Source organism: Canis aureus, chromosome 30 (assembly GCF_053574225.1).
Source record: "Canis aureus isolate CA01 chromosome 30, VMU_Caureus_v.1.0, whole genome shotgun sequence".
In the NCBI taxonomy this organism is placed as follows: Eukaryota; Metazoa; Chordata; class Mammalia; order Carnivora; family Canidae; genus Canis; species Canis aureus.
In genome coordinates this window covers 8211267-8224012 of record NC_135640.1, presented here as the reverse complement: position 1 = coordinate 8224012, position 12746 = coordinate 8211267, and the positions used below count along the sequence as shown (strand labels likewise).

Genomic DNA, 12746 nt, shown 5'->3' with positions numbered 1-12746 from the left:
TCAAGTCTTTATTCCATTTCAAATTTACTTTTATGATGTGAAAAACGGTCCAGATTCATTCTTTTTCTTTTGCATGTTGCTGTCCAGTTTTCCCAGCATCATTTTTTAAAAGATTTTATTTATTTATTCATGAGAGACACAGAGAGAGAAAGGCAGAGACAACACAGGCAGAGGGAGAGGCAGGCTCCATGGAGGGAGCCAGACATGGGACTCGATCCCGAGTCTCCAGGATCACACCCTGGGTTGAAGGAGGCTCTAAGCCACTGAGCCACCCAGGTTGCCCCCCAGCATAATTTTTTTGATGAGACTGCATTTTTCCATTACACATTCCTATCTTCTTTGTTGGAGATTAGTTGACCATATAATTGTGGGTTTATTTCTTGGCTCCCTATTCTCCATTGATGTGTGTGTGTATGTGTGTGTATGTGCATGTGTGTGCCAGTACCAAAGTGTTTTGATTACTACAGCATTGCAATATACCTTGATATATGGCATTGTGATACCTCCAATTTTGTTCTCTTTTTTCATGATTGCTTTGGCTGCTAGAGGTCTTTTAATTTGCATTTCACTATTAATGTTATTGAACTTCTTTTGTTTGTTTTTTTGCCTGCTGGCCATCTGTAGGTTTCCTTTGAAGGATTTGTCTATTCAGATCATCTACTCATTTTTTAATTGGGTTGTTTAATTTTTGTTGTTGAGTTGTATGAGTTCTTTATGTATTTTGAATATTAACATTTTATTGAACATATGGCTTACAAATATTTTCTCCCACTCAGTGAGTTGCTTTTTTGTTTCCTTTGCTGTGCAGGAGTCTTTTAGTTTCATGTAGTCTCATTTGCTTTTACTTTTTTTCCCCTTGTCATTGGAGTAAACACACAAGGATGTCACTAAGAGCAGTAAGGAGCTTATTATCTATGTTTTCTTCTAGGGACTTAATGGTTTTCGGTTTTACATTCAAGCCTTTAATAAATTTTGAATTATGTATATTATGTATGGTATAAGATAATTGTGTGATTATGCTGAGTGAAGTAAGTCAGTCGGTGAAGGACAAACATTATATGTTCTCATTCATTTGGGGAATATAAATAATAGTGAAAGGGAATATAAGGGAAGGGAGAAGAAATGTGTGGGAAATATCAGAAAGGGAGACAGAACGTAAAGACTGCTAACTCTGGGAAACGAACTAGGGGTGGTGGAAGGGGAGAAGGGCGGGGGGTGGGAGTGAATGGGTGACGGGCACTGGGGGTTATTCTGTATGTTAGTAAATTGAACACTAATAAAAAATAAATTAAAAAAAAGATAATTGTGTGTATTATGTATGGTGTAAGATATGGTGTTCTAGTTGCACTTTTTTTGCAAATGATTGTCCAACTTTCCTAGCACCATTTATTGACGAAACCGTCATTTATTCTTTGTATGTTCTTGGCTCCTTTGTGATATCTATATATCAATATACGTGAGAGTTTACTTCTGAACTCCCAATTCTGTTCCACTGATATGTGTGTCTCTTTTGGTACCAATATCATACTGTTTTATTTAATATAGCTTTGTAGTATAGTTTGAATTCAGGAAATGTGATGCCTCCAGTTTTATTCTTCTTTTTCAAGACTTTTTTTCAATCTGTTTGGAGTCTTTTGTGGTTCCATAAAACTTTTAGAATTATTTGTCCCAGTGCAGTGAAGTATACCATTGGAATTTTGTTGAGTTTGGGATTGATTCTGCACATGGCTTTGGATATATGCATATTTTATTTTATTTTTAATATGGACATTTTAACAATAATTTAATTCTCCTAAACCATGATCATAAAATATGTTTCCACTTATTTGTGTCTTATTCACTTTCATCAGTATCTTATAGTTTTTAGTATATAGATCTTTCACCTCATTGGTTAATTTTAATCTTAGGTATTTTATTCTTTTTGATGTAATTGTAGATGGTTTGTTTTCTCAACTTCACTGATAGTTCATTATTACTGTAGACAAACACATGAAATTTCTGTAAGTTGATTTTTTTCCTGCAACTTTAGTGAATTCATTTATTAGTAGTAGCGGGGTTTTTTGTAGATTCTTTAGAATTTTTTATATATAATACCATATTGTTTGCAAATAGTAGCAGTTTTACTCATTCCTTTCTGATTTGGATACTTTTTTTCCCTTCCCTTGCCTAAATGCTATAGCTAAGACTTTCAATACTACATTGAATAAAAGTGGGAAGAGTGGGCATACTTGTGTTGTTACAGTTCTTAGAGGAAAAGCTTTCAGATTTTCCCCATTGAGTATAATGTTAGTTATGAGATTTTCTTATATGATGATTGTCCCAATCCCAGCTGTGGGGTGCATCCACGACCATCATGGCATATTGAAGGTTTGAGCTATCAGCAGGACATACCCACTGGTACTAGCAGATTCGAGGGAGAATTCCAATATCGTGTCCATTAGTGTGGGTATTATTAGTACGGTAGATTGAGATCTCAAAAACGCCTCCTACCAGTACCTCAGTCCCTGCTGCTTCCTGCCTCCCTTGCAGATGCTTTAAGGTTAGTAAATGGATCTCTTATACCTATAGTCTATGCACTTTTCAAATTGATTTTTGTGTGTGTGTGTGTGATGACTTCTAAGTTGAGTGATCTGCACAGGAGCTTTTAAGAGTGAGTTTTCCATTCCCTACAGTTTTATAGTTTTCCTGAACATAATCCCTGTTGATTTTTATTTTTTTAAAGATTTATTTTATTTGAGAGAAATAATATGCAGTGGAGAGGGGCAGGGAAAGATGGAGAGAGAGAATCTCAAGTGTAGACTCCCACTAAGTATGGAGCCTAACATGGAGCTCAATCCAATGACCCTGAGATCATGACCTGAGCCCAAATTAAAAGTTGGATGCTCAACTGACTGAGCCACCCAGGTACCCCTCTGTTGATTTTTAAAGTCTGATGATTTGGGGACCTGTCTCTCCTGTGAATGATCTGAATGATCTAAGAGTTGGTATCCCTTATGTGGAGTGGCAATCTCTCAGTCCTCAGGAAAAGGTTCCATACCTTTTATATCATTCCTGATTAGGACTCACTGACTCACTGTGAATGTGGTGTTGCTATAGTTTTTGTTTTGTTTTTTGTTTTTTGTTGTTGTTGTTGTTGTTGTTTTTATTTTTACAAATCCATGTCTCTTCCTCTCACCTCTTGATGCTGTTTTTCTCTTCTTTGTTGTAGAGACTTCATTCAATTACCAGTTTTAGAAGTAATTATTCCACATGTAATTACAGATTTTTTTAAAATCAAATATCTAATATTTTATTTGTAAGTCAATAAAAAGTATATGTATATTAAAACTAAAAATTTGGACAATTTTTTGCATATGCATGGTGAGTGAAAATATTTGCAAATTTGTATGTTTTGTAAGTAGCATCATCAGTACATACTATGCCCAGATATACATAATGTACATTTAAGTGTCCTAGTTATATTTTTCAAAATTAGATACTTCTCTGAATTTTAAGAAAGTAGAAATCATTTAAAATATGAGGAATAGGAGTTAAGAGTGAGCTATATATCCAATTTAAATTACACTAAAATACAAACAAAATATAAACATAAGTGAAAATTTTCTAGAAGGAAGAATTTACTGTCCCCCCTCCCAAAGTAAGTAAATTACACTATAGAGAGAACTATACATGTACTGAGATACTTTCTTGCTTTGATAAGTGCAAAATAATTAATTTCATGTGATCTAAAATTTTAGGGTTATATAGTTAGAAATCTAGAATTCTACTTTTAAAGGCATGTCCACAATGCTAATGAGATATGTTAGCACAATCATTTGGATTGTTTGTCTACATGTTGGACAGGGCTTATTCCTTTTCTTTAGCTTTTTAACACACATAAAGCATACTATAAGATGTCCTATTTTTCGATGAACAACACGACCATTTTGGGTTGACCTTGGCAAATCACACAAAGCTCAATGGAATTAAGGGGAAAACTAGATTCCATGATTTTTTCTTTTTCTTGTGTTTCTTCCCTCTTAACCTCTTTGATGTCTTCTTGGCTACTATAAATGATGCTGTTAGAAGTTGATGGCTGAGAATAGTCCTCACTTCGGATTGGGAGGCTTGTGTGATTTTATCATCATTTTCTTCAGTACATGATTCTCTGGAATCATTCACTGTATATATGTGTGTATATATATATTTTTACAACCACATCAAAGCCCTCTTTTATTTGTTTAGTTTTCTAGCTTAGCTTTCTCAGGCATTTTATCTTTACCTTTCCCTTTATCTTCAGGAAGCTAATTTCTCATGAAGGGCCCAACATCTGTTGCAATGAGGCAGAAGAGGAGGATTCATTTCACTGCATGAAGTACACTTCCAATAGTCTGCCAAGGAAACTTCAGAAAATTCTTCAAGTGAGTCTGTATTATTTTCCCCTGCCTGACACAGAGTTAATATACTTCATCTTCTTCATATGAGAGTTCTTGTCCTTCATGAAGGCTATAATCTTCTGAATTGAGAGACTCACCTTCAAATTCTACACTGAATCAGTCTGATACTGAATTCAACTGATCACCTGAATGTTCACTTACACCAGCATCAACATCTGGATTTGATGGAGTGAGTCTCTGGTGATTCAGTGCTATTGCTTCTTTCATAACATCCTCTCCCTTATTACACACAGAGCAAGGGTTTCATCAAAGGAAAGGGAAATACTATCAGATTTGTGCCGCTTTCACTGTGGTTCACCAGGTAATTCATCTGAATGTTCCTCTGTATCACTAATTGCTCTCCTAGATGAGGTAGGTGGTCTGGAAACCAAATCTGAAAATGGAAGTTTGTCTTCCTGAAACTCTTGCACAGGGTCCTTTGATCACTCCCTCCTTCAAGGGGACACTTATTTTCACTCACAAGTGTGAGTGAATCTGATGGCTCATGTTGATTGACCAATACCAAGTTTCCTCAGATCACTATATATATATTTTTTTTTCCTGTCTTCTTTCACAGAGAAATTTGGCACTCCAAACAAATCCCCTAGAAGATAATTGGAACAATATACAATATGCTATCATTTCTCATCATATAATCATTTAGTCATAATATACTAAGATAAAACATAACCTCTTTCATAGTAGAAGTGTCTTTTTGTGCAGGAACAGATTTTAATAACTTCAAAAGCAATGGCTTTGCTCTCACCAGGGTCTCTTGTTCTAAAGCTGGAATTTGTGAAGTGCTTACAGCACTATCTGTTGACACAGACATGTTGGTATTGCACATTTGCCTGGATCAGTGTAGAATAAATGTTCTATGTTGGTGACCACTGATATCTATCTCTAACTACCTGTGAATACAGCTGCTCCCCACTAAGCAGGGGAGGAGTGGGAGGAGCAGGGACCTTCACTAAGCCCACAGAATCCCAATACCCTGGGCCTCAGCAACCATTCCACTGGTGAGGTCCAGGCCCCTGGGGCCCTTGAGCATGCTAGGTCAGGAGAAGAAGGAGGTTTCTGGTGGCAAAGGGGCAAGACCTCCGTCAGAGGGGTTAAGGGTGCCCCCTTGGACTTTGGCTCTTCCTCCATTTTCTTTCCAGCCACCCAGGGCCACACAGGCCCCAGAAAAAGCCCAATCAGCCCAGGGACACCAGATGCATGCGCCCTGCTGCCCCTGTAATTGTAGAATTTTTGTTCCAATGAGAGAAGGTAATTTCAAGATCTTGCTATGCTTCCATGTTAAACCTAACCCTCTCTTCTTTTTTATATGTGTTTACAGGTATAAATTTCCTTCTAGCCACTGCTTTGGCAATATCTCATAAATTTTTGTATGTATTTTATTTGTTTTCATTTATTTCAAAATATTTCTAATTTCCCTTTTTATTTCTTATAGTTTGTATTTTGTTTAATTTCCTCCTGTTTATAAGTTTCTCTATTTAGAAATGTATGTATGTATCAGTATTTATCTAGGTATCTATTCACTATGCTATACTTTATAAATCTATCCTGGATATCCATGGTGCTGAGATCTCTTTTGGAGAACAAGAAGCTATGTTCCTACTTTAGAGAGAACATGTGAAGAGAAATATGATATTTCGTATAAATTTTCCAGTTAAAACAGTAATCAGGTGTAATGAGTCCTTACTGCTCATTTCCAGTGAGGAGGATTCTAAGCCTCTGGCTATCAGTGTGCAATGCCTGCTTATAAAGCAACCAAGAAAGAAAGATTTTGAAGCTTCACAGATTTACTTCATTAAAACAAGTCTAATAGTTTTTGAAAAAATTCCTTAGAAGTGCTTTCCTCAATGTTGTTTTGAGGTGAGATAATTGATATGAAGCATTCTGCAGATACCAAAATAAGCATTTCATCCATACTAATTGTTATTTGCATATATCTAAAAAAGGGCTTCAATATGAATATCTTTCAAAATCATGAACAGTATCAGGATATAATTTCAAAAGTCCATAAAGGTTAATCCAAAATACATTTGAAGAAAGCTTTACATGCCAAAAAATGGTAGTTGATGGTCAACACTAGCAGAGATCATTGTAACACTTGTTTAATTTTGTTAACTTAAAAGATCTATACTTGCTAGTATAAAATACCAGGTTAGGGGACATGGGGGACTCCACAGGAAACACTTTAAGAGTGTGTAATTTCATAATAATGCCAAGGCAGACTACTGTGATTGCTGACTGGAAGGGCCCATAAGAAGTGGCAGATAAACTGTGGTTATGGGAAACTTGATTGCTTAAAGACTTTAGATGTCATACACTGTTAAGATAAAAGGAAGAGGAGGAGGAAAAATAGGAAAAGGAGGAGGAGTGGGAGAAGCCATTATGAGGAATTGACATAGACATGAAGAAGAAACTAAGAATTCATGGAGAGTTTTGGGATGGGTTGCATCTAATGCAATTCTTTGCCTTTTAAATGTCAAGTTTGGTACTTTCTCATATTTAATGAACTCTAAATTATAAGAATCATCTTGGAGCTAAAACTGTTCCTCCAGTCATAATTTCAAGGTGGATTATTTTGGCAGGATAAGGCAGTCACCCACTTTCATCTCTTTCCTACTATGAGAATTAGTGGTAATAGCATATATATATATATATATATATATATATATATATATATATGTATATATATATATATATTGTTTTTTTTATCTTGGGGAAATATTTTCTTTTATTCTGGGGAAATACAAGTCTTTCTTGCTACAGATTTGCTTTTTAAAATTTTGAGTTTCTATGGTAATTTTATATCTTCCTACAGTTTTCAACTTAATTTTAGCTTAAAATTTACATGAAGTAATTTAAAGAAGGATTTTAAAATTGATTACATGAAAAAAAGTTGTTTTGAATTTGATACCCTTATAAGGTTCATGTAAAGTGTATGAGGGACAATTGGATATTTTTAGTGTTCAAATAGAAAATTTTTGTTATTTTATATATATTCATTATTTATTTCTAACTTTCCTATTTTTGATATTTAATAGCGTTTAAGGATATCAGTATCATGTGAACATAAAATACACAAAATTTTTATTAAAACAAAGATAAACAGAAAATACTTTTGTCAAATTGTCTCACTATATTATCCTTCCCTTGAGAAGAGAATCATCCACTGTATGCAGTTTTGTTTATATGTGATTTAAGTGTTCTTGTGCAAAAATATTCATCTGTTGACGTTTGTTTGTCTGCAATCCTACTTCAATGAGTAATCACATATTAGAAATATTAGGCAACTCACCAGTCACGTTTTAAATCTTGTACACATACAGAAACTTCTTCAAAATTAACATAATAAGGGATGCCCGGGGGTTCAGAGGTTAAGTGTCTGCCTTTCGGCTCAGGGCGTGATTCTGGAGTCCTGGGATCAAGTTCCGCATTGGGCTCCCTGCATGGAGCCTGCTTGTTCCTCTGCCTGAGTCTTTGCCTTGGTGTCTCTCATGAATAAATAAATAAAATATTTAAATAATAATAATTAATAATAATAATAAAGTGAAACAGTGTTCAAAAGTTTGTCGGTCAGTGCCACAAATATTTCTGTGAGATTCAGCAAAGTTTTATATGAAAGTTTTCATATAAAAGTATATGAGGTATGTCTGGCTGTTTAAAGATTTAAAAATTATTTTATCAGAGGTGATATGACCAAGAAGTCATAAAGTCAGAATGGGGCAGGAACTCAGGATTTTCAACACGTAGTCTAACATTTTCTTTTCCTTTCACTAGAGGCTTTCAGAAATATCTTAGCTCTAGAACTGTTTTGTTTTGTTTTGTTTTTTTTAAAGAAAACTAACATGGAAGCCTAATAAATAAAACTAGAAGCACTCTAGCTGAAATCACAATAACCTATTATTCTACTTGTTCTACTTGTTCTTTCCACATACTCACAACACCTGTTTTGTGGTATCCGGGGATCCTTTGGAGTCCTTAGAGAACTTTTATAACATTGTATTATACGAAGTTGACAATTCAAGTAGGATGGATTTTCAATTTATGTTCATTATAAATGTATTCACAATTAGTAATATTTATTTATCACAGTTATAAGTGGATTTAGCAGTCACAATTTTTTTCAGCAGATAACTGAAAGCCAGACTAACACTGGTTTTAAAATACTAGATGTTTATTGCTCTCTTCATATAACAAAAATAAGTGAAGGTAGGTAGGTACTGATGTTAGTCAATTGTCTCTATGTGTTTTTATAATTGAGAAAACAGCATGTAGTTCTGAGTTACCTAGAAATCTCAGGATTGTGCTAGTTAATAATTGTGGTAATATTATCAATCTTAGTTTTCATGTGGAAATATGTAAAAATTCAACTCAAGTATTTTCAGGCTTTTTATCTTTATTCAGAGAACCCTGTAAAAAACAGGTATATTTTCAACCTAATATTTATTTATATTTAATATATTTAATATTTATTTTTAAACTATTGCCAAATTTGGCCACCTCAATAGAATTGTTTTACTATATAATATAAATTTATCCAATTAAAAATAGGACCTATATCAAAATATTTCTCTTAAAATTTATAGCAAGGATCAGTTACAGACTTTCAGAATTATAATTTGTACTTTATTTAAGCTCTCATCAATCATTCAGCTTGTTTCCTGTCTTACTTTTTTCCTCTTACCTTTTTAGTAATAAATTTCAGTGTATTTCTGTAATATTATCTTGTTTATAAGATTTATTTTTAATTAATAAAAGTCTCTAAAACTAAAAAAGATGACTTCTTTTGATTTCTCATTCACTGAATTATTTGAAGATTTCCAACTGCTTTTGAAACAAATCTGATCAAATGCAGAGGGTCATTTATTAAAGGTTCAATAGAATTACAGTGTACTCAAATTGATTTATGAAATACCTTTTTGTAATTATGAAACTTCTTAAATTTAATTGATGCCAGGCAGGGAAGTGTGAAACCGTGTATCAGTGTGCTACAGAAATGATGATGATGATGATGATGATGATGATGATGATGATTTTTTTTATTTTTGATAATGTTGATTAAACATCAGCTTTACCACAAAAAGTCATGTATTTTAGTAACTTGTATATGCAAATTTTGACAATTATAGATTGTTTCAATTGCAAAAATATCACTGCTCATTTGGATGCAATTATGAATTCCTTCACATGATCAATTTTAACAACATTGGCTGCATAGAATTCATAATTTAGAAAAAAAATTTCTTACCATAATTCTGTGAGTCACCAAAATTTGTTTTGTCAGTGTCAATATGATTATCAATAGTATTACTACATATACAATTAATTTAATCAATGTACAACTTTTTAAATGAAATTATATGACTTCAAAACTATGTCCAGTGAACCTCCAAAAGCTTTACTTTTATTTAATTTATTGGACAAAACATTAAGTTATTATTTTAATAATCTTATCTATTTTTCTATTTAAAACATCTATTAATATGAATCTGACACTATTTGTAAATGACTTCTGTTGTTAATATAACCAAAGTTCTAGTTAAGATATATATTTTTTTACTTAAAAAAAAACTTGGGAGTCAAAAGGCCAAAATTAATTTGGAAGAATAATTATTTATAAAAAAATAAGTCATAATTTAGAGTGATACATAAAAGCATATTCTGTAACTCCATATGTTAAAATATCGTTTTTCATGTTTTCAGGTTTCATGCAACATTTATGTTTATTTCAGTGTCAAAAATTAGAAATTTAGTATTTTATTTTTATTTGATTTCATCATAAGTTTTTTTACTGACACCTGAAAGCCAGATTAAAGAATGACAAACATAAAATAAACCATTGCAGATTTACACACTCATGGAACTAACTAAACTGCTTTTACAAAAGCATTTTATTTTTCTCTATTTGTCTTATGGTGATGTTATTCACTTTATTTGTCATGTATGTGTCACATATGTCTAATGTATAATTTTCCACATTTCCTACTGGCTGCACTAACTGGTAGCTTGGCATCTTCCTGCATCTCACAAGCTGTAGTATGGATCACAGTAGAGTTGGCTGGTACAGGGACATCATGTTTGAGTAGTGTTTAATTACTATACAAGGAATTTGCTGCTCCTAGCTTATCCTATTCCTTAGCAGTATATTTTTATCAGTAAGTACCCTCAGTAAAAGAATGATGAGTTATCCTTGCTCATTTTTCAAATTTAATGACATGTTAAATTGATAACTCTTACTGCACATATATCATATACACTACTAGATGATGCCATTTGATGGGAGGAATGATTAAAGGTCTAACTAAAACAATTCTGGATTATTTTATCTAATTCTTAATACTACTACTTCATTTAAAAAATTTTTTTTGGATACTTTCTAAGTTGGACAAATGCTCTTCCAGGAAAGCAGATATAAACTAGAACTTTAATAGGCAAACAGAAAATTCTATCAGACTATTTATAAAAAACCTGAGGAGTATCTTAACTATTTGTAAAGCTATAATATTGTAAAGATATGAGATTTAGTCAATGTATGTTCTCAGAAATTGAACAAAGGGGAAGGGCTAGGAACTAATTCAATTTAAGTTTTGGTTAAAGGAATGAAATATGTACTAACAGAGCTATCTAAACATGAAGTTTAATATGTTGAAAGCATTTTATATTCATAGAAATATTCATGTGAAGGATAGATGAACATCTACTATTAATGCTATGGAGGAGATTCCTAATTTGGGTAGGAGTTTGGATGTGGTGCCCTCTGCACAATCTACAGGTTTTTATTGCCTACAATGAACAGTAATGTGCGTTGGTATCCCACTACAATGCAATTTACTTTACAGTGGATTCAGTAAAAGTTATTCAACTATGGCTTCATGCTAAAAGGTAATGAGGCAATCAAATGAACCTATTCTAATTTGTCCTGCTTATGGAATATCTTACATCATGGAAAACCAAGGACAGAAAAAGGGCATGAAGCTCAGTGCAGAAAATGGCAGAATTAGAGAGAAATACCAGCAGTTGAATCATTATGACATAGTGAACTGCAATTTTTTTACTATAAAATGCAATTCAAATTTTATAAATTTATTCTCAGCGCCAATATGTAGTCATCGTTATCTCTGTCAAAATTTTTCATTTGGCACCCACAAGTACATGCCAGGTACTAGGTCCTGAATGAAGAAAGTTTTATACATATATTTTTTTTTTCTATGCTCTTCTAGGCTCTCTGCCAGGTGATGCTCTTTGATTTTCAGACAGAGCAGATGAAAATGTATGTGTGTGCGTGTGTGTGTGTGTGTGTGTGTGTTTTACTTTTCTCAAGAAAAGATATGGGGATCCCTGGGTGGCCCAGCAGTTTGGCACCTGCCTTTGGCCCAGGGCGCGATCCTGGAGACCCGGGATCGAATCCCACGTCGGGCTCCCTGCATGGAGCCTGCTTCTCCCTCTGCCTATGTCTCTGCCTCTCTCTCTCTCTCTGTGTGTGTGACTATCATAAATAAAAAATAAAAAATAAAATAAATAAAATTTAAGAAATGTTAAGAATTAAGAAATGTTGTTTTACTTTTGGATTTTTATACATAATATTTCTTGAAACTAAGAAAATCTTTGTTAAAAAATGTGAACATTTTGGTTGATTCTAAAACATATTAAAGATTCAAATTGATTTAAGTATAATAGTTATAATATGTTCTAATATACTTATAGTCTTGTATATACTAATGGTTATGTACTGAATGTGTCTGCACAAAAATCATTTGTTGAAATCCTAATCCCCAAATATGATAGTATTAGAAGCTGTAAAACCTAGGAGTGGTGATTAGTTCATGTGGATAGAGTCCTTATGAATGGGATTAGTGCCTTTATGAAAGAGATCCCAGAGAGTTCTCTAGCACCTTCTTGAATGAAGGACACATCTAGAACTTGGCAGTCTATTATTAAGCAGGAATCAGATGCTCAACAGCCACCAAATTTGCTGGCTCCTTGATCTTGAACTTTCCAGATTCCAGAACTATGAGAACTTTTTGTTATTTGTAAAATACCCAGTCTATACTAATTTTTTATAGTAATCCTAATGGTCTGCAGCAGTAACATTTTATGATTATGGTATAGAAATCAGTTATTCCTCCAAAAAAACTTATTCTTCCTCTCATAAAACATCATACAGCAAATGATAATAGAAATCATTTATATTTATGGATAAAAATATTTAATTTTTAAACACTTTATTTGAGAGAGAGCATGCAAATGTGAGGGGAGGGGCAGAAGGAGGAGGAGAGAGGCTAGCAGACTCCCCACTGAGCCCAGTAACACAGGACC

General features: G+C 33.3%; 1 long non-coding RNA gene and 1 pseudogene across 1 annotated transcript in view; both read right to left on the bottom strand.

Moving 5' to 3' along the window:
- The window catches only part of LOC144301720 (uncharacterized), a 67267-nt gene that overhangs the window by 31082 nt on the left and 23439 nt on the right, over positions 1 to 12746 (bottom strand). The window lies entirely within an intron of this gene.
- Positions 3709 to 5274, bottom strand: LOC144301577 (E3 ubiquitin-protein ligase Mdm2 pseudogene; annotated as a pseudogene).